Source organism: Phyllobates terribilis, unplaced genomic scaffold (genome assembly GCF_046119375.1).
Source record: "Phyllobates terribilis strain yellow unplaced genomic scaffold, ASM4611937v1 Scaffold_170__1_contigs__length_4071412, whole genome shotgun sequence".
Lineage (NCBI taxonomy): Eukaryota > Metazoa > Chordata > Amphibia > Anura > Dendrobatidae > Phyllobates > Phyllobates terribilis.
The window spans coordinates 1839129-1860875 of NW_027362930.1; the positions used below are offsets into that span (position 1 = coordinate 1839129).

At 45.2% G+C, this 21747-nt stretch overlaps 8 non-coding genes and 4 pseudogenes across 8 annotated transcripts; all 12 read right to left on the bottom strand.

Moving 5' to 3' along the window:
* Positions 1-683: 683 nt before the first annotated feature.
* Positions 684-874, bottom strand: LOC141211198 (U2 spliceosomal RNA). The gene has a single exon (XR_012281180.1). It is a non-coding gene; the product is annotated as a U2 spliceosomal RNA (small nuclear RNA).
* A 9059-nt stretch (positions 875-9933) lies between these two features.
* Positions 9934-10124, bottom strand: LOC141211199 (U2 spliceosomal RNA). Its single transcript, XR_012281181.1, has one exon. It is a non-coding gene; the product is annotated as a U2 spliceosomal RNA (small nuclear RNA).
* A 1115-nt stretch (positions 10125-11239) lies between these two features.
* LOC141211700 (U2 spliceosomal RNA) lies at positions 11240-11425 on the bottom strand. Its single transcript, XR_012281645.1, has one exon. It is a non-coding gene; the product is annotated as a U2 spliceosomal RNA (small nuclear RNA).
* A 789-nt stretch (positions 11426-12214) lies between these two features.
* On the bottom strand, positions 12215-12306 carry LOC141211893 (U2 spliceosomal RNA; annotated as a pseudogene).
* Positions 12307-13421: 1115 nt separating this feature from the next.
* LOC141211200 (U2 spliceosomal RNA) lies at positions 13422-13612 on the bottom strand. Its single transcript, XR_012281182.1, has one exon. It is a non-coding gene; the product is annotated as a U2 spliceosomal RNA (small nuclear RNA).
* A 1115-nt stretch (positions 13613-14727) lies between these two features.
* Positions 14728-14918, bottom strand: LOC141211201 (U2 spliceosomal RNA). Its single transcript, XR_012281183.1, has one exon. It is a non-coding gene; the product is annotated as a U2 spliceosomal RNA (small nuclear RNA).
* A 1115-nt stretch (positions 14919-16033) lies between these two features.
* LOC141211202 (U2 spliceosomal RNA) lies at positions 16034-16224 on the bottom strand. The gene has a single exon (XR_012281184.1). It is a non-coding gene; the product is annotated as a U2 spliceosomal RNA (small nuclear RNA).
* A 1115-nt stretch (positions 16225-17339) lies between these two features.
* LOC141211747 (U2 spliceosomal RNA) lies at positions 17340-17520 on the bottom strand (annotated as a pseudogene).
* Positions 17521-18329: 809 nt separating this feature from the next.
* Positions 18330-18405, bottom strand: LOC141211851 (U2 spliceosomal RNA; annotated as a pseudogene).
* A 1115-nt stretch (positions 18406-19520) lies between these two features.
* Positions 19521-19705, bottom strand: LOC141211598 (U2 spliceosomal RNA). Its single transcript, XR_012281567.1, has one exon. It is a non-coding gene; the product is annotated as a U2 spliceosomal RNA (small nuclear RNA).
* A 524-nt stretch (positions 19706-20229) lies between these two features.
* On the bottom strand, positions 20230-20382 carry LOC141211807 (U2 spliceosomal RNA; annotated as a pseudogene).
* Positions 20383-21497: 1115 nt separating this feature from the next.
* LOC141211203 (U2 spliceosomal RNA) lies at positions 21498-21688 on the bottom strand. Its single transcript, XR_012281185.1, has one exon. It is a non-coding gene; the product is annotated as a U2 spliceosomal RNA (small nuclear RNA).
* Between the last annotated feature and the right edge of the window lie 59 nt (positions 21689-21747).

The following is a 21747-nucleotide window of genomic DNA, read 5'->3' on the forward strand; positions in this document are numbered from 1 at the left end:
TTGCCACATTCCATCTACTGCAGGCAGGATACCTGGCTGGCTGAATGTCGCTGAGAAGCTCACAGAGACCGCCATAAGCAACAGTTTAACAGAATGCCACAGACTAATCAACCAAACTTTTTGGGTTGGGTTCTCTTTTATAGTCTGCAGGCATTAAATGAAAGAAGTCAGTGTTCCAGCAGAAGGAGACAACGTTTCAGAAAAGGCATTGTAGCAAACCAAAAAAGAAATTTTAAGCGCAGCAGAGTAACCAGCGCACATACCTGTTAGCTCAGGTGAGTTTAAAAGGCTGCTGTTGATAACAAGGGCATTTGCTAAATAGATGGTGTGTGTGCAACAATATACTGAAAGGTCAATTATATTGTGCAGCTTATCTCACCACCTGTAGTTATTTAGGTGAAAGCTCCAAAATGCTTGCCTAATATGTCTGTTTATCCAAAAGGAAGTAAAAAGGGAGAGCTAGAAAGATAGCATTGCATCACATTACATGGCAATGCAATGCACAGTTGCTGAAGTTGAACCAAAATGAGCTTGTAATCTGGCTTCTGCAACTTTGAACATGAAAAATCCAATGAGGAGAAGAAAAGCAAAGCCAAAGAGTCCATCCCAAAATCCGACAAACAAGCAAAATGAACAAAAAACATTGAATTCAATTCTTTCTGATTTTAGAAACTGCATTAAAGAAGGGGTGCACCGGTCCTGGAGATACTGCAATACCAGGTCAATGCGTGGAGTGGACAGAGCAAGCTCTTTTTCCATCTCCCTGTTCTAAAAATCCATTTAATATATGGTCCCCAGATAGGGGACGTATCAGATATTAAACTGATAAGAACAGATACTACACTTGATCTTAGCCAAAAGGCCGAGAAGCGATAACCAGAATTGGTTTCAAACTACGGAGCCACCCAAGGATCCTGAAAAGTCCATTTGTGGAGATGAGCTCCTGGACTCCCGTTAAGAAGACATGTTGTCAACCTCTAGATCCCTTACATGCCTGCACTTTTCGGCTTGCTGCTGCTGCAATCCACGCGTTTTAAATCTGCATAACTCCACCTCTTTAAACACAGCACCTTCACCCCCTGCTGTTCCCACCCGCCTCAACACCGTTGGAAGGGAGGAGAACCAATTAAGGCGGGGGGTGGGGTGGAACGAGCAGCTGTCTACCCTTAGCAGGAGGGCTCCTGATTACATACCTCTCCTGCTGCTGCTGCTGCTGCTGGCTGTCCAGCAGCAGACTGAAGGTGGCTGCTGCTGTGCACAGGTATATAAAGGCTCAGAGCCTATTATGACACGCGCAGCCAGCGTTCCATTGCCACATTCCATCTACTGCAGGCAGGATACCTGGCTGGCTGAATGTCGCTGAGAAGCTCACAGAGACCGCCATAAGCAACAGTTTAACAGAATGCCACAGACTAATCAACCAAACTTTTTGGGTTGGGTTCTCTTTTATAGTCTGCAGGCATTAAATGAAAGAAGTCAGTGTTCCAGCAGAAGGAGACAACGTTTCAGAAAAGGCATTGTAGCAAACCAAAAAAGAAATTTTAAGCGCAGCAGAGTAACCAGCGCACATACCTGTTAGCTCAGGTGAGTTTAAAAGGCTGCTGTTGATAACAAGGGCATTTGCTAAATAGATGGTGTGTGTGCAACAATATACTGAAAGGTCAATTATATTGTGCAGCTTATCTCACCACCTGTAGTTATTTAGGTGAAAGCTCCAAAATGCTTGCCTAATATGTCTGTTTATCCAAAAGGAAGTAAAAAGGGAGAGCTAGAAAGATAGCATTGCATCACATTACATGGCAATGCAATGCACAGTTGCTGAAGTTGAACCAAAATGAGCTTGTAATCTGGCTTCTGCAACTTTGAACATGAAAAATCCAATGAGGAGAAGAAAAGCAAAGCCAAAGAGTCCATCCCAAAATCCGACAAACAAGCAAAATGAACAAAAAACATTGAATTCAATTCTTTCTGATTTTAGAAACTGCATTAACCCCTTAATAACATCTGACGTACTAATACGCGTCTGTGCCCTGGGACTTAAGAGCCAGACCCGTATTAGTACGTCATGGCGATCGCGCGCGCACACAGGCTGTGCGGGCGCGATCGCCGCCGGGTGTCAGCTGATTGTCACAGCTGACACCCGGTACTATGTGCAGGGAGCGGTCACGCACCGCTCCCAGCACATTAACCCCCGCGATGCTGCGATCGAAGTCGATCGAAGTCGATCGCGGCATTGCGGGGGCAAGGGGAGGTGATCGCCGATACTCACCTCCTCTTCCGGCTTCCAGCGCAGTCTGCAAAGGCTTCCCGGGTGTTGCCATGACGACCCGATGTCGTCATGACAACATCCGGGTCACCAGAGAGCAGGAAGATTGCTTGGACATGCGCAGTGCATCTCCAAGCAATCTTCACACTGTGCACTTCTGACAGCCTTCATGGCATAGGGATGGTGCTCCATTCCTGTGCCATGCAGGCGATCAGAAAAAAAAAAGTGAAAGTCCCAGAGTGGGACAAAGTAATAAAGTGTATAAACTGTGTGAAAGTGGAAAAAAAAAAAAAAAAAAAATGTGCAAAAATATTATAAAAAAATAAAAAAAATAATACACCAAAAATAAAAATATAATGTACCCATCAATAAATATTATTATAAAAAAAATAAAAAAAAAATAATAAAAGTACACATATTTGGTATCGCCGCGTCCGGAACAACCTGACCTATAAAACTGTCCCACTAGTTAACCCCTTCAGTGAACACGGTAAAAAAAAAAAAAAAAAAACCAAGCAAAAAACAATGCTTTATCACCATACCGCCAAACAAAAAGTGGAATAACACGCGATCAAAAAGACGCATATAAATAAAAATGATACCGCTGAAAACGTCATCTCGTCCCGCAAAAAACAAGCCACCATATAGCTCAATCAGCCGAAAAATAAAAAAGTTATAGCTCTCAGAATAAAGCGATACTAAAAAATATTTTTTTCTATAAAATAGCTTTTATTGTGTATAAGCGCCAAAACATAGAAAAATTATACAAATGTGGTACCGCTGTAAACGTTACTGACCCGAAGAGTAAAGCTGCCTCATCAATTTTACCACACGCGGAACAGAATAAAAAAAAAAAAAAAAAAACAATTCCTGAATTGTTGGTTTTTGTTTATTCTGCCTCCCAAAAATCGGAATAGAAAGCGATCAAAAAATGTCACGTGCCTGAAAATGGCACCAATAACAACGTCAAGTCATCCCGCAAAAAACGAGCCGTCACATGACTGTCTGCCAAAATTTGGAAAAATTATAGCTCTCAAAATATGGCGATGCAAAAACTAGATTTTACAAAAAATGCGTCTTTTAGTGTGTGACAGCTGTCAGTCATAAAAACCCCATATGATTCTGGCATTGCTGTAATCACACCGACCCGAAGAATAAAGTCGTCTAATCACTTATACCGCACAAGGAACGGCGTCAAAAATAAACTCTTGAGTTAGGATTGGGCTAGGGTTAGGGCTGGGTTTGGGGCTAGGGTTGTGCTGGGGCTAGGGTTGTGCTGGGGCTAGGGTTGTGCTGGGGCTAGGGTTGTGCTGGGGCTAGGGTTGTGCTAGGGTTAGGGCTGGGGTTGGGATTTTTTTCAAAAGTAAGAAAAAAAGATGACGATATGGCGACTAGTGTTGAGAGCAAGTGCTCGCTACTTGAGTTTGCATCGGGTGCTCTGGTATGCATTTAGTATCGTGGGTATTTGAGTGACATGCTCGAGTCTCTGCCCCATATGCTTCGCGGCCAAAAAACTTTACGGGGATTGCCTGCCATGCACGAGCGATCCCCGCATGTTTTTTTTTGGGTGTCTAATAACCGTGAAACATGCGGAGCAGGGACTCGAGCATGTCACTCGAGCACACGCTGTACATGGTGCATACCTGAGTACCCGATGCAAACTCAAGTAGCGAGCACTTGCGCTCAAGAATAATGAAAACTTATTCAATATGATGACCTAATGTAAACAAATAATGTGCCGTACCTCTGGGTTCAAAATGTTCACTATACACCTTAATAAAATCTTTGAGGGGTATAGTTTCCAAAATGGGGACACTTGTGGGGGAGCTCCACTGTTTAGGCACATCACGGGCTCTCCAAACGCGACATGGTGTCCGCTAACAAATTGAATGGAAAATCGGCTCAAATTGTTAGCGGACGCCATGTTGCGTTTGGAGAGCCCCTGTGTGTCCAAACATTGGAGCTCCCCCACAAGTGACCCCATTTTGGAAACTAGACCCCCCAAGGCACCTATCTAGATGCATAGTGAGCACTTAGAACCCCCAGGTGCTTCACAAATTGATTCGTAAAAATGAAAAAGTGAAAATAAAACACTTTTTCATTTTTATGAATCAATTTGTGAAGCACCTGGGGGTTCCAACTGCTCACTATGCATCTAGATAGGTGCCTTGGGGGGTCTAGTTTCCAAAATGGGGTCACTTGTGGGGGAGCTCCAATGTTTGGGCACACAGGGACTCTCTAAATGCAACATGGTATCCGCTAACAAATTGAATGGAAAATCGGCTCAAATTGTTAGCGGACACCACATTGCGTTTGGAGAGCCCCTCTGTGCCCAAACTTTGGAGCTCCCCCACAAGTGACCCCATTTTGGAAACTAGATCCCCCAAGGCACCTTTCTAGATGCATAGTGAGCACTTGGAACCCCCAGGTGCTTCACAAATTGATTCGTAAAAATGAAAAAGTGAAAAAAAAAACACTTTTTCATTTTTATGAATCAATTTGTGAAGCACCTGGGGTTCCAAGTGCTCACTATGAATCTAGATAGGTGCCTTGGGGGGTCTAGTTTCCAAAATGGGGTCACTTGTGGGGGAGCTCCAATGTTTGAGCACACAGGGACTCTCCAAATGCAACATGATATCCGCTAACAAATTGTCGGCTCAAATTGTTAGCGGATATCATGTTGCATTTGGAGAGTCCCTGTGTGCCCAAACATTGGAGCTCCTCCACAAGTGACCCCATTTTGGAAACTAGACCCCCCAAGGCACCTATCTAGATGCATAGTGAGCACTTAGAACCCCCAGGTGCTTCACAAATTGATTCGTAAAAATGAAAAAGTGAAAATAAAACACTTTTTCATTTTTATGAATCAATTTGTGAAGCACCTGGGGGTTCCAACTGCTCACTATGCATCTAGATAGGTGCCTTGGGGGGTCTAGTTTCCAAAATGGGGTCACTTGTGGGGGAGCTCCAATGTTTGGGCACACAGGGACTCTCTAAATGCAACATGGTATCCGCTAACAAATTGAATGGAAAATCGGCTCAAATTGTTAGCGGACACCACATTGCGTTTGGAGAGCCCCTCTGTGCCCAAACTTTGGAGCTCCCCCACAAGTGACCCCATTTTGGAAACTAGATCCCCCAAGGCACCTTTCTAGATGCATAGTGAGCACTTGGAACCCCCAGGTGCTTCACAAATTGATTCGTAAAAATGAAAAAGTGAAAAAAAAAACACTTTTTCATTTTTATGAATCAATTTGTGAAGCACCTGGGGTTCCAAGTGCTCACTATGAATCTAGATAGGTGCCTTGGGGGGTCTAGTTTCCAAAATGGGGTCACTTGTGGGGGAGCTCCAATGTTTGAGCACACAGGGACTCTCCAAATGCAACATGATATCCGCTAACAAATTGTCGGCTCAAATTGTTAGCGGATATCATGTTGCATTTGGAGAGTCCCTGTGTGCCCAAACATTGGAGCTCCTCCACAAGTGACCCCATTTTGGAAACTAGACCCCCCAAGGCACCTATCTAGATGCATAGTGAGCACTTGGAACCCCTAGGTGCTTCACAAATTGATTCGTAAAAATGAAAAAGTGTTTTTTTTTTCACTTTTTCATTATTACGAATCAATTTGTGAAGCACCTGGGGGTTCCAAGTGCTCACTATGCATCTAGAAAGGTGCCTTGGGGGGTCTAGTTTCCAAAATGGGGTCACTTGTGGGGGAGCTCCAAAGTTTGGGCACAGAGAAGCTCTCCAAACGCAATGTGGTGTCCGCTAACAATTTGAGCCGATTTTCCATTCAATTTGTTAGCGGATACCATGTTGCATTTAGAGAGTCCCTGTGTGCCCAAACATTGGAGCTCTCCCACAAGTGACCCCATTTTGGAAACTAGACCACCCAAGGCACCTATCTAGATGCATAGTGAGCACTTGGAACCCTCAGGTGCTTCACAAATTGATTCATACAAATGAAAAAGTGTTTTTTTTTTCACTTTTTCATTGTTACGAATCAATTTGTGAAGCACCTGGGGGTTCCAAGTGCTCACTATGCATCTAGATAGGTGCCTTGGGGGGTCTAGTTTCCAAAATGGGGTCACTTGTGGGGGAGCTCCAATGTTTGGGCACACAGGGACTCTCTAAATGCAACATGGTGTCCTCTAACAAATTTAACGGAAAATCGGCTCAAATTGTTAGCGACACCATGTTGCGTTTGGAGAGCCGCTGTGTGCCCAAACATTGGAGCTCCCCCACAAGTGACCCCATTTTGGAAACTAGACCCCCCAAGGCACCTATCTAGATGCATTGTGAGCACTTGGAACACTCAGGTGCTTCACAAATTGATTCATAAAAATGAAAAAGTGTTTTTTTTTTTCACTTTTTCATTATTACGAATCAATTTGTGAAGCACCTGGGGGTTCCAAGTGCTCACTATGCATCTAGAAAGGTGCCTTGGGGGGTCTAGTTTCCAAAATGGGGTCACTTGTGGGGGAGCTCCAAAGTTTGGGCACAGAGAAGCTCTCCAAACGCAATGTGGTGTCCGCTAACAATTTGAGCCGATTTTCCATTCAATTTGTTAGCGGATACCATGTTGCATTTAGAGAGTCCCTGTGTGCCCAAACATTGGAGCTCTCCCACAAGTGACCCCATTTTGGAAACTAGACCCCCCAAGGCACCTATCTAGATGCATAGTGAGCAGTTGGAACCCCCAGGTGCTTCACAAATTGATTCATAAAAATGAAAAAGTGTTTTTTTTTTCACTTTTTCATTGTTACGAATCAATTTGTGAAGCACCTGGGGGTTCCAAGTGCTCACTATGCATCTAGATAGGTGCCTTGGGGGGTCTAGTTTCCAAAATGGGGTCACTTGTGGGGGAGCTCCAAAGTTTGGGCACACAGCAGCTCTCCAAACGCAACATGGTGTCGCTAACAATTTGAGCCAATTTTGCGTTAAATTTGTTAGCGGACACCATGTTGCATTTAGAGAGCCGCTGTGTGCCCAAATATTGGAGCTCCCCCACAAGTGACCCCATTTTGGAAACTAGACCACCCAAGGCACCTATCTAGATGCATAGTGAGCACTTGGAACCCTCAGGTGCTTCACAAATTGATTCATACAAATGAAAAAGTGTTTTTTTTTTCACTTTTTCATTGTTACGAATCAATTTGTGAAGCACCTGGGGGTTCCAAGTGCTCACTATGCATCTAGATAGGTGCCTTGGGGGGTCTAGTTTCCAAAATGGGGTCACTTGTGGGGGAGCTCCAATGTTTGGGCACACAGGGACTCTCTAAATGCAACATGGTGTCCTCTAACAAATTTAACGGAAAATCGGCTCAAATTGTTAGCGACACCATGTTGCGTTTGGAGAGCCGCTGTGTGCCCAAACATTGGAGCTCCCCCACAAGTGACCCCATTTTGGAAACTAGACCCCCCAAGGCACCTATCTAGATGCATTGTGAGCACTTGGAACACTCAGGTGCTTCACAAATTGATTCATAAAAATGAAAAAGTGTTTTTTTTTTTCACTTTTTCATTATTACGAATCAATTTGTGAAGCACCTGGGGGTTCCAAGTGCTCACTATGCATCTAGAAAGGTGCCTTGGGGGGTCTAGTTTCCAAAATGGGGTCACTTGTGGGGGAGCTCCAAAGTTTGGGCACAGAGAAGCTCTCCAAACGCAATGTGGTGTCCGCTAACAATTTGAGCCGATTTTCCATTCAATTTGTTAGCGGATACCATGTTGCATTTAGAGAGTCCCTGTGTGCCCAAACATTGGAGCTCTCCCACAAGTGACCCCATTTTGGAAACTAGACCCCCCAAGGCACCTATCTAGATGCATAGTGAGCAGTTGGAACCCCCAGGTGCTTCACAAATTGATTCATAAAAATGAAAAAGTGTTTTTTTTTTCACTTTTTCATTGTTACGAATCAATTTGTGAAGCACCTGGGGGTTCCAAGTGCTCACTATGCATCTAGATAGGTGCCTTGGGGGGTCTAGTTTCCAAAATGGGGTCACTTGTGGGGGAGCTCCAAAGTTTGGGCACACAGCAGCTCTCCAAACGCAACATGGTGTCGCTAACAATTTGAGCCAATTTTGCGTTAAATTTGTTAGCGGACACCATGTTGCATTTAGAGAGCCGCTGTGTGCCCAAATATTGGAGCTCCCCCACAAGTGACCCCATTTTGGAAACTAGACCACCCAAGGCACCTATCTAGATGCATAGTGAGCACTTGGAACCCTCAGGTGCTTCACAAATTGATTCATACAAATGAAAAAGTGTTTTTTTTTTCACTTTTTCATTGTTACGAATCAATTTGTGAAGCACCTGGGGGTTCCAAGTGCTCACTATGCATCTAGATAGGTGCCTTGGGGGGTCTAGTTTCCAAAATGGGGTCACTTGTGGGGGAGCTCCAATGTTTGGGCACACAGGGACTCTCTAAATGCAACATGGTGTCCTCTAACAAATTTAACGGAAAATCGGCTCAAATTGTTAGCGACACCATGTTGCGTTTGGAGAGCCGCTGTGTGCCCAAACATTGGAGCTCCCCCACAAGTGACCCCATTTTGGAAACTAGACCCCCCAAGGCACCTATCTAGATGCATTGTGAGCACTTGGAACACTCAGGTGCTTCACAAATTGATTCATAAAAATGAAAAAGTGTTTTTTTTTTTCACTTTTTCATTGTTACGAATCAATTTGTGAAGCACCTGGGGGTTCCAAGTGCTCACTATGCATCTAGAAAGGTGCCTTGGGGGGTCTAGTTTCCAAAATGGGGTCACTTGTGGGGGAGCTCCAAAGTTTGGGCACACATGGGCTCTCCAAACACAACATGGCGTCCGCTAATTATTCAAGCAAATTTTACAATCAAAAAGTCAAATAGCGCTCCTTCCCTTCCGAGCCCTGCCGTGCGCCCAAACAGTATTTTTTCCCCAAATATTGGGTATCTGCGTGCCCAGGGGAAATTGCACAACAAATTTTGGGGTCCATTTTTTCTTGTTACCCCTGTGAAAATAAAAAAAATTGGGTCTAAATTAACATTTTTGTGAAAAAAGTTAAATGTTCATTTTTTTCTTCCACATTCAAAAAATTCCTGTGAAGCACCTGAAGGGTTAATAAAGTTCTTGAATGTGGTTTTGAGCACCTTGAAGGGTGCAGTTTTTAGAATGGTGTCACTTTTGGGTATTTTCTGTCATAAAGACCTCTCAAAGTGACTTCAAATGTGATGTGGTCCCTAAAAAAATGGTTTTGTAAATTTTGTTGGAAAAATGAGAAATCGCTGGTCAACTTTTAACCCTTATAGCTCCCTAACAAAAAAAAATTTTGGTTCCAAAATTGTGCTGATGTAAAGTAGACATGTGGGAAATGTTATTTATTAACTCTTTTGTGTGACATATCGCTCTGATTTCAGGGCTTAAAAATTCAAATTTTGAAAATTGCAAAATTTTCAAAATTTTCGCCAAATTTCCGTTTTTTTCACAAATAAACGCAAGTGATATCGAAGAAATTTTTCCACAATCATGAAGTACAATATGTCACGAAAAAACAATCTCAGAATCAGGGGGATCCGTTGAAGCGTTCGAGAGTAATTACCTCATAAAGTGACAGTGGTCAGAATTGTAAAAATTGGCCCGGTCATTAACGTGCAAACCACCCGCGGGGCTTAAGGGGTTAAAGAAGGGGTGCACCGGTCCTGGAGATACTGCAATACCAGGTCAATGCGTGGAGTGGACAGAGCAAGCTCTTTTTCCATCTCCCTGTTCTAAAAATCCATTTAATATATGGTCCCCAGATAGGGGACGTATCAGATATTAAACTGATAAGAACAGATACTACACTTGATCTTAGCCAAAAGGCCGAGAAGCGATAACCAGAATTGGTTTCAAACTACGGAGCCACCCAAGGATCCTGAAAAGTCCATTTGTGGAGATGAGCTCCTGGACTCCCGTTAAGAAGACATGTTGTCAACCTCTAGATCCCTTACATGCCTGCACTTTTCGGCTTGCTGCTGCTGCTATCCACGCGTTTTAGATCTGCATAACTCCACCTCTTTAAACACAGCACCTTCACCCCCTGCTGTTCCCACCCGCCTCAACACCGTTGGAAGGGAGGAGAACCAATTAAGGCGGGGGGTGGGGTGGAACGAGCAGCTGTCTACCCTTAGCAGGAGGGCTCCTGATTACATACCTCTCCTGCTGCTGCTGCTGCTGGCTGTCCAGCAGCAGACTGAAGGTGGCTACTGCTGTGCACAGGTATATAAAGGCTCAGAGCCTATTATGACACGCGCAGCCAGCGTTCCATTGCCACATTCCATCTACTGCAGGCAGGATACCTGGCTGGCTGAATGTCGCTGAGAAGCTCACAGAGACCGCCATAAGCAACAGTTTAACAGAATGCCACAGACTAATCAACCAAACTTTTTGGGTTGGGTTCTCTTTTATAGTCTGCAGGCATTAAATGAAAGAAGTCAGTGTTCCAGCAGAAGGAGACAACGTTTCAGAAAAGGCATTGTAGCAAACCAAAAAAGAAATTTTAAGCGCAGCAGAGTAACCAGCGCACATACCTGTTAGCTCAGGTGAGTTTAAAAGGCTGCTGTTGATAACAAGGGCATTTGCTAAATAGATGGTGTGTGTGCAACAATATACTGAAAGGTCAATTATATTGTGCAGCTTATCTCACCACCTGTAGTTATTTAGGTGAAAGCTCCAAAATGCTTGCCTAATATGTCTGTTTATCCAAAAGGAAGTAAAAAGGGAGAGCTAGAAAGATAGCATTGCATCACATTACATGGCAATGCAATGCACAGTTGCTGAAGTTGAACCAAAATGAGCTTGTAATCTGGCTTCTGCAACTTTGAACATGAAAAATCCAATGAGGAGAAGAAAAGCAAAGCCAAAGAGTCCATCCCAAAATCCGACAAACAAGCAAAATGAACAAAAAACATTGAATTCAATTCTTTCTGATTTTAGAAACTGCATTAAAGAAGGGGTGCACCGGTCCTGGAGATACTGCAATACCAGGTCAATGCGTGGAGTGGACAGAGCAAGCTCTTTTTCCATCTCCCTGTTCTAAAAATCCATTTAATATATGGTCCCCAGATAGGGGACGTATCAGATATTAAACTGATAAGAACAGATTTTTTTTTTTTTTATCGAAAGCCCGAATTCGTGTACAAAACCCGAGTGCGCTTAAAAAAGTGACAAGTGCCACAAAAAAAGTGCACTAGGATGCTGGTCTTCTTGAAACCCTCTCCAAAAGGAGAAGGGTCCCCCAAACCATTCCCCGTCCCTCCGAGCCAAAAGGCCACAGCGAGGAACAGGGACAAAAAGCCACCTCCAGCCGAAGCCAGAGGCGACCCAATCTTACCCCCAGCACCTGCCCGAGTTCTCACCCGAGCAAGGCACTGGGAGCCAAAGACTATGCTCCCCTCCCGGAAGAGGGGAGCCAACAACGCTCTCCTCCCGAAAGAGGGGAGCCAGGGGGGTTCAGGGGGGAGCGGAACCTGATGGCCACACACTCCCCCCCTAGACCTGCCAAGAGAGGAACCCGTAAGGGAACCGCATCCCGACAAAATCCTAGTAGGACGTGACACACGTGAATAAGTGGACACACAGTGACAAAGAAATTAAATAAATAGTGAAGGTTTCACAGTATAATACTGCCCGGACCTTCGACCGGGAATTGAAAAATTCCCCATCCTAAGGCCAGAAGGCCCGGAATAAGGGTGTGTGCGAAGAAAGAAAATTTTAAGTGCTTGTGCAAATGTGCCATAAACTCAAGTGGGGTTCCCAATCCCAGTGAGTTAAGGCACCCCAGGGTCACCACTCCTGGGGCACTTCACACTTCGGGCTTTCGATCTTCCCCGGCCCAATGGCGTCGATCCTGGGGGGCCATGCTTTCCACCAGATGACTATATTAGCCACCTGGCGTACTAACAAGCGCCTAAACCCCAGTGTGCATAATGTATCAATCTACTAGGGCGGCCAACATCCAAAACCGCCTTTTCGAAAGATACTACACTTGATCTTAGCCAAAAGGCCGAGAAGCGATAACCAGAATTGGTTTCAAACTACGGAGCCACCCAAGGATCCTGAAAAGTCCATTTGTGGAGATGAGCTCCTGGACTCCCGTTAAGAAGACATGTTGTCAACCTCTAGATCCCTTACATGCCTGCACTTTTCGGCTTGCTGCTGCTGCAATCCACGCGTTTTAGATCTGCATAACTCCACCTCTTTAAACACAGCACCTTCACCCCCTGCTGTTCCCACCCGCCTCAACACCGTTGGAAGGGAGGAGAACCAATTAAGGCGGGGGGTGGGGTGGAACGAGCAGCTGTCTACCCTTAGCAGGAGGGCTCCTGATTACATACCTCTCCTGCTGCTGCTGCTGCTGGCTGTCCAGCAGCAGACTGAAGGTGGCTGCTGCTGTGCACAGGTATATAAAGGCTCAGAGCCTATTATGACACGCGCAGCCAGCGTTCCATTGCCACATTCCATCTACTGCAGGCAGGATACCTGGCTGGCTGAATGTCGCTGAGAAGCTCACAGAGACCGCCATAAGCAACAGTTTAACAGAATGCCACAGACTAATCAACCAAACTTTTTGGGTTGGGTTCTCTTTTATAGTCTGCAGGCATTAAATGAAAGAAGTCAGTGTTCCAGCAGAAGGAGACAACGTTTCAGAAAAGGCATTGTAGCAAACCAAAAAAGAAATTTTAAGCGCAGCAGAGTAACCAGCGCACATACCTGTTAGCTCAGGTGAGTTTAAAAGGCTGCTGTTGATAACAAGGGCATTTGCTAAATAGATGGTGTGTGTGCAACAATATACTGAAAGGTCAATTATATTGTGCAGCTTATCTCACCACCTGTAGTTATTTAGGTGAAAGCTCCAAAATGCTTGCCTAATATGTCTGTTTATCCAAAAGGAAGTAAAAAGGGAGAGCTAGAAAGATAGCATTGCATCACATTACATGTCAATGCAATGCACAGTTGCTGAAGTTGAACCAAAATGAGCTTGTAATCTGGCTTCTGCAACTTTGAACATGAAAAATCCAATGAGGAGAAGAAAAGCAAAGCCAAAGAGTCCATCCCAAAATCCGACAAACAAGCAAAATGAACAAAAAACATTGAATTCAATTCTTTCTGATTTTAGAAACTGCATTAAAGAAGGGGTGCACCGGTCCTGGAGATACTGCAATACCAGGTCAATGCGTGGAGTGGACAGAGCAAGCTCTTTTTCCATCTCCCTGTTCTAAAAATCCATTTAATATATGGTCCCCAGATAGGGGACGTATCAGATATTAAACTGATAAGAACAGATACTACACTTGATCTTAGCCAAAAGGCCGAGAAGCGATAACCAGAATTGGTTTCAAACTACGGAGCCACCCAAGGATCCTGAAAAGTCCATTTGTGGAGATGAGCTCCTGGACTCCCGTTAAGAAGACATGTTGTCAACCTCTAGATCCCTTACATGCCTGCACTTTTCGGCTTGCTGCTGCTGCAATCCACGCGTTTTAGATCTGCATAACTCCACCTCTTTAAACACAGCACCTTCACCCCCTGCTGTTCCCACCCGCCTCAACACCGTTGGAAGGGAGGAGAACCAATTAAGGCGGGGGGTGGGGTGGAACGAGCAGCTGTCTACCCTTAGCAGGAGGGCTCCTGATTACATACCTCTCCTGCTGCTGCTGCTGCTGGCTGTCCAGCAGCAGACTGAAGGTGGCTGCTGCTGTGCACAGGTATATAAAGGCTCAGAGCCTATTATGACACGCGCAGCCAGCGTTCCATTGCCACATTCCATCTACTGCAGGCAGGATACCTGGCTGGCTGAATGTCGCTGAGAAGCTCACAGAGACCGCCATAAGCAACAGTTTAACAGAATGCCACAGACTAATCAACCAAACTTTTTGGGTTGGGTTCTCTTTTATAGTCTGCAGGCATTAAATGAAAGAAGTCAGTGTTCCAGCAGAAGGAGACAACGTTTCAGAAAAGGCATTGTAGCAAACCAAAAAAGAAATTTTAAGCGCAGCAGAGTAACCAGCGCACATACCTGTTAGCTCAGGTGAGTTTAAAAGGCTGCTGTTGATAACAAGGGCATTTGCTAAATAGATGGTGTGTGTGCAACAATATACTGAAAGGTCAATTATATTGTGCAGCTTATCTCACCACCTGTAGTTATTTAGGTGAAAGCTCCAAAATGCTTGCCTAATATGTCTGTTTATCCAAAAGGAAGTAAAAAGGGAGAGCTAGAAAGATAGCATTGCATCACATTACATGGCAATGCAATGCACAGTTGCTGAAGTTGAACCAAAATGAGCTTGTAATCTGGCTTCTGCAACTTTGAACATGAAAAATCCAATGAGGAGAAGAAAAGCAAAGCCAAAGAGTCCATCCCAAAATCCGACAAACAAGCAAAATGAACAAAAAACATTGAATTCAATTCTTTCTCATTTTAGAAACTGCATTAAAGAAGGGGTGCACCGGTCCTGGAGATACTGCAATACCAGGTCAATGCGTGGAGTGGACAGAGCAAGCTCTTTTTCCATCTCCCTGTTCTAAAAATCCATTTAATATATGGTCCCCAGATAGGGGACGTATCAGATATTAAACTGATAAGAACAGATACTACACTTGATCTTAGCCAAAAGGCCGAGAAGCGATAACCAGAATTGGTTTCAAACTACGGAGCCACCCAAGGATCCTGAAAAGTCCATTTGTGGAGATGAGCTCCTGGACTCCCGTTAAGAAGACATGTTGTCAACCTCTAGATCCCTTACATGCCTGCACTTTTCGGCTTGCTGCTGCTGCAATCCACGCGTTTTAGATCTGCATAACTCCACCTCTTTAAACACAGCACCTTCACCCCCTGCTGTTCCCACCCGCCTCAACACCGTTGGAAGGGAGGAGAACCAATTAAGGCGGGGGGTGGGGTGGAACGAGCAGCTGTCTACCCTTAGCAGGAGGGCTCCTGATTACATACCTCTCCTGCTGCTGCTGCTGCTGGCTGTCCAGCAGCAAACTGAAGGTGGCTGCTGCTGTGCACAGGTATATAAAGGCTCAGAGCCTATTATGACACGCGCAGCCAGTGTTCCATTGCCACATTCCATCTACTGCAGGCAGGATACCTGGCTGGCTGAATGTCGCTGAGAAGCTCACAGAGACCGCCATAAGCAACAGTTTAACAGAATGCCACAGACTAATCAACCAAACTTTTTGGGCTGGGTTCTCTTTTATAGTCTGCAGGCATTAAATGAAAGAAGTCAGTGTTCCAGCAGAAGGAGACAACGTTTCAGAAAAGGCATTGTAGCAAACCAAAAAAGAAATTTTAAGCGCAGCAGAGTAACCAGCGCACATACCTGTTAGCTCAGGTGAGTTTAAAAGGCTGCTGTTGATAACAAGGGCATTTGCTAAATAGATGGTGTGTGTGCAACAATATACTGAAAGGTCAATTATATTGTGCAGCTTATCTCACCACCTGTAGTTATTTAGGTGAAAGCTCCAAAATGCTTGCCTAATATGTCTGTTTATCCAAAAGGAAGTAAAAAGGGAGAGCTAGAAAGATAGCATTGCATCACATTACATGGCAATGCAATGCACAGTTGCTGAAGTTGAACCAAAATGACCTTGTAATCTGGCTTCTGCAACTTTGAACATGAAAAATCCAATGAGGAGAAGAAAAGCAAAGCCAAAGAGTCCATCCCAAAATCCGACAAACAAGCAAAATGAACAAAAAACATTGAATTCAATTCTTTCTGATTTTAGAAACTGCATTAAAGAAGGGGTGCACCGGTCCTGGAGATACTGCAATACCAGGTCAATGCGTGGAGTGGACAGAGCAAGCTCTTTTTCCATCTCCCTGTTCTAAAAATCCATTTAATATATGGTCCCCAGATAGGGGACGTATCAGATATTAAACTGATAAGAACAGATACTACACTTGATCTTAGCCAAAAGGCCGAGAAGCGATAACCAGAATTGGTTTCAAACTACGGAGCCACCCAAGGATCCTGAAAAGTCCATTTGTGGAGATGAGCTCCTGGACTCCCGTTAAGAAGACATGTTGTCAACCTCTAGATCCCTTACATGCCTGCACTTTTCGGCTTGCTGCTGCTGAAATCCACGCGTTTTAGATCTGCATAACTCCACCTCTTTAAACACAGCACCTTCACCCCCTGCTGTTCCCACCCGCCTCAACACCGTTGGAAGGGAGGAGAACCAATTAAGGCGGGGGGTGGGGTGGAACGAGCAGCTGTCTACCCTTAGCAGGAGGGCTCCTGATTACATACCTCTCCTGCTGCTGCTGCTGCTGGCTGTCCAGCAGCAGACTGAAGGTGGCTGCTGCTGTGCACAGGTATATAAAGGCTCAGAGCCTATTATGACACGTGCAGCCAGCGTTCCATTGCCACATTCCATCTACTGCAGGCAGGATACCTGGCTGGCTGAATGTCGCTGAGAAGCTCACAGAGACCGCCATAAGCAACAGTTTAACAGAATGCCACAGACTAATCAACCAAACTTTTTGGGTTGGGTTCTCTTTTATAGTCTGCAGGCATTAAATGAAAGAAGTCAGTGTTCCAGCAGAAGGAGACAACGTTTCAGAAAAGGCATTGTAGCAAACCAAAAAAGAAATTTTAAGCGCAGCAGAGTAACCAGCGCACATACCTGTTAGCTCAGGTGAGTTTAAAAGGCTGCTGTTGATAACAAGGGCATTTGCTAAATAGATGGTGTGTGTGCAACAATATACTGAAAGGTCAATTATATTGTGCAGCTTATCTCACCACCTGTAGTTATTTAGGTGAAAGCTCCAAAATGCTTGCCTAATATGTCTGTTTATCCAAAAGGAAGTAAAAAGGGAGAGCTAGAAAGATAGCATTGCATCACATTACATGGCAATGCAATGCACAGTTGCTGAAGTTGAACCAAAATGAGCTTGTAATCTGGCTTCTGCAACTTTGAACATGAAAAATCCAATGAGGAGAAGAAAAGCAAAGCCAAAGAGTCCATCCCAAAATCCGACAAACAAGCAAAATGAACAAAAAACATTGAATTCAATTCTTTCTGATTTTAGAAACTGCATTAAAGAAGGGGTGCACCGGTCCTGGAGATACTGCAATACCAGGTCAATGCGTGGAGTGGACAGAGCAAGCTCTTTTTCCATCTCCCTGTTCTAAAAATCCATTTAATATATGGTCCCCAGATAGGGGACGTATCAGATATTAAACTGATAAGAACAGATTTTTTTTTTTTTTTTTGAAAGCCCGAATTCGTGTACAAAACCCGAGTGCGCTTAAAAAAGTGACAAGTGCCACAAAAAAAGTGCACTAGGATGCTGGTCTTCTTGAAACCCTCTCCAAAAGGAGAAGGGTCCCCCAAACCATTCCCCGTCCCTCCGAGCCAAAAGGCCACAGCGAGGAACAGGGACAAAAAGCCACCTCCAGCCGAAGCCAGAGGCGACCCAATCTTACCCCCAGCAACTGCCCGAGTTCTCACCCGAGCAAGGCACTGGGAGCCAAAGACTGTGCTCCCCTCCCGGAAGAGGGGAGCCAACAACGCTCTCCTCCCGAAAGAGGAGAGCCAGGGGGTTCAGGGGGGAGCGGAACCTGATGGCCACACACTCCCCCCCTAGACCTGCCAAGAGAGGAACCCGTAAGGGAACCGCATCCCGACAAAATCCTAGTAGGACGTGACACACGTGAATAAGTGGACACACAGTGACAAAGAAATTAAATAAATAGTGAAGGTTTCACAGTATAATACTGCCCGGACCTTCGACCGGGAATTGAAAAATTCCCCATCCTAAGGCCAGAAGGCCCGGAATAAGGGTGTGTGCGAAGAAAGAAAATTTGAAGTGCTTGTGCAAATGTACCATAAACTCAAGTGGGGTTCCCAATCCCAGTGAGTTAAGGCACCCCAGGGTCACCACTCCTGGGGCACTTCACACTTCGGGCTTTCGATCTTCCCCGGCCCAATGGCGTCGATCCAGGGGGGCCATGCTTTCCACCAGATGACTATATTAGCCACCTGGCGTACTAACAAGCGCCTAAACCCCAGTGTGCATAATGTATCAATCTACTAGGGTGGCCAACATCCAAAACCGCCTTTTCGAAAGATACTACACTTGATCTTAGCCAAAAGGCCGAGAAGCGATAACCAGAATTGGTTTCAAACTACGGAGCCACCCAAGGATCCTGAAAAGTCCATTTGTGGAGATGAGCTCCTGGACTCCCGTTAAGAAGACATGTTGTCAACCTCTAGATCCCTTACATGCCTGCACTTTTCGGCTTGCTGCTGCTGCAATCCACGCGTTTTAGATCTGCATAACTCCACCTCTTTAAACACAGCACCTTCACCCCCTGCTGTTCCCACCCGCCTCAACACCGTTGGAAGGGAGGAGAACCAATTAAGGCGGGGGGTGGGGTGGAACGAGCAGCTGTCTACCCTTAGCAGGAGGGCTCCTGATTACATACCTCTCCTGCTGCTGCTGCTGCTGGCTGTCCAGCAGCAGACTGAAGGTGGCTGCTGCTGTGCACAGGTATATAAAGGCTCAGAGCCTATTATGACACGCGCAGCCAGCGTTCCATTGCCACATTCCATCTACTGCAGGCAGGATACCTGGCTGGCTGAATGTCGCTGAGAAGCTCACAGAGACCGCCATAAGCAACAGTTTAGCAGAATGCCACAGACTAATCAACCAAACTTTTTGGGTTGGGTTCTCTTTTATAGTCTGCAGGCATTAAATGAAAGAAGTCAGTGTTCCAGCAGAAGGAGACAACGTTTCAGAAAAGGCATTGTAGCAAACCAAAAAAGAAATTTTAAGCGCAGCAGAGTAACCAGCGCACATACCTGTTAGCTCAGGTGAGTTTAAAAGGCTGCTGTTGATAACAAGGGCATTTGCTAAATAGATGGTGTGTGTGCAACAATATACTGAAAGGTCAATTATATTGTGCAGCTTATCTCACCACCTGTAGTTATTTAGGTGAAAGCTCCAAAATGCTTGCCTAATATGTCTGTTTATCCAAAAGGAAGTAAAAAGGGAGAGCTAGAAAGATAGCATTGCATCACATTACATGGCAATGCAATGCACAGTTGCTGAAGTTGAACCAAAATGAGCTTGTAATCTGGCTTCTGCAACTTTGAACATGAAAAATCCAATGAGGAGAAGAAAAGCAAAGCCAAAGAGTCCATCCCAAAATCCGACAAACAAGCAAAATGAACAAAAAACATTGAATTCAATTCTTTCTGATTTTAGAAACTGCATTAAAGAAGGGGTGCACCGGTCCTGGAGATACTGCAATACCAGGTCAATGCGTGGAGTGGACAGAGCAAGCTCTTTTTCCATCTCCCTGTTCTAAAAATCCATTTAATATATGGTCCCCAGATAGGGGACGTATCAGATATTAAACTGATAAGAACAGATTTTTTTTTGATTGAAGCTGCATCCAAGGCACTGAAAAATGTGACCGAAGTCACACCAAAACAGCGCACGAGGCGAGGATTCATGTGGACCCTTCCCGGAGGAGAGGGTCCCCAATAAACCATCCCCATCCCTCCGAGCCAGAAGGCCACAGCGAGGGTCAGGGATCTCCGATGCTCTCCCTAGCCGAAGCCGGAGAAGAGCCGTTTTCGTGCTCCCAGCTTCCATCTAAGCTGCCACCCTAGTGGAGCTGGAGCCTGTGTTGGTTTCTCAGCCCAAAGCTGACCGGACCTCCGACCGGGTTTATAAAAATTCCCCTTCCTAGCCCGGAGGCCAGGAATAGGGGGGGTTGCTCAGAAAGTATGATTGGCAAAGGTGCGGCGTGCTACGAAGCCAAGTCTTTCTGGGGTTCCCAGTCCCAGTAAGCTTGGACTCCCACCAGGGCGCCTACTCCTGGGGCACATTGCTCCAAAGCCCTCACACTTACCCAGCCTAGTGACTTCGATCCTGGAGGGCCATGTTTTCCTTCAGATAACTCTATGAGCCACCTGGCGTACTAACAAGTGCACCAAACCAGTGTGTAATATGCATCAATTTACTAGGGCAGCCCAAGGACAAAACTGCCTTTTCAAAAGATACTACACTTGATCTTAGCCAAAAGGCCGAGAAGCGATACTACACTTGATCTTAGCCAAAAGGCCGAGAAGCGATAACCAGAATTGGTTTCAAACTACGGAGCCACCCAAGGATCCTGAAAAGTCCATTTGTGGAGATGAGCTCCTGGACTCCCGTTAAGAAGACATGTTGTCAACCTCTAGATCCCTTACATGCCTGCACTTTTCGGCTTGCTGCTGCTGCAATCCACGCGTTTTAGATCTGCATAACTCCACCTCTTTAAACACAGCACCTTCACCCCCTGCTGTTCCCACCCGCCTCAACACCGTTGGAAGGGAGGAGAACCAATTAAGGCGGGGGGTGGGGTGGAACGAGCAGCTGTCTACCCTTAGCAGGAGGGCTCCTGATTACATACCTCTCCTGCTGCTGCTGCTGCTGGCTGTCCAGCAGCAGACTGAAGGTGGCTGCTGCTGTGCACAGGTATATAAAGGCTCAGAGCCTATTATGACACGCGCAGCCAGCGTTCCATTGCCACATTCCATCTACTGCAGGCAGGATACCTGGCTGGCTGAATGTCGCTGAGAAGCTCACAGAGACCGCCATAAGCAACAGTTTAACAGAATGCCACAGACTAATCAACCAAACTTTTTGGGTTGGGTTCTCTTTTATAGTCTGCAGGCATTAAATGAAAGAAGTCAGTGTTCCAGCAGAAGGAGACAACGTTTCAGAAAAGGCATTGTAGCAAACCAAAAAAGAAATTTTAAGCGCAGCAGAGTAACCAGCGCACATACCTGTTAGCTCAGGTGAGTTTAAAAGGCTGCTGTTGATAACAAGGGCATTTGCTAAATAGATGGTGTGTGTGCAACAATATACTGAAAGGTCAATTATATTGTGCAGCTTATCTCACCACCTGTAGTTATTTAGGTGAAAGCTCCAAAATGCTTACCTAATATGTCTGTTTATCCAAAAGGAAGTAAAAAGGGAGAGCTAGAAAGATAGCATTGCATCACATTACATGGCAATGCAATGCACAGTTGCTGAAGTTGAACCAAAATGAGCTTGTAATCTGGCTTCTGCAACTTTGAACATGAAAAATCCAATGAGGAGAAGAAAAGCAAAGCCAAAGAGTCCATCCCAAAATCCGACAAACAAGCAAAATGAACAAAAAACATTGAATTCAATTCTTTCTGATTTTAGAAACTGCATTAAAGAAGGGGTGCACCGGTCCTGGAGATACTGCAATACCAGGTCAATGCGTGGAGTGGACAGAGCAAGCTCTTTTTCCATCTCCCTGTTCTAAAAATCCATTTAATATATGGTCCCCAGATAGGGGACGTATCAGATATTAAACTGATAAGAACAGATACTACACTTGATCTTAGCCAAAAGGCCGAGAAGCGATAACCAGAATTGGTTTCAAACTACGGAGCCACCCAAGGATCCTGAAAAGTCCATTTGTGG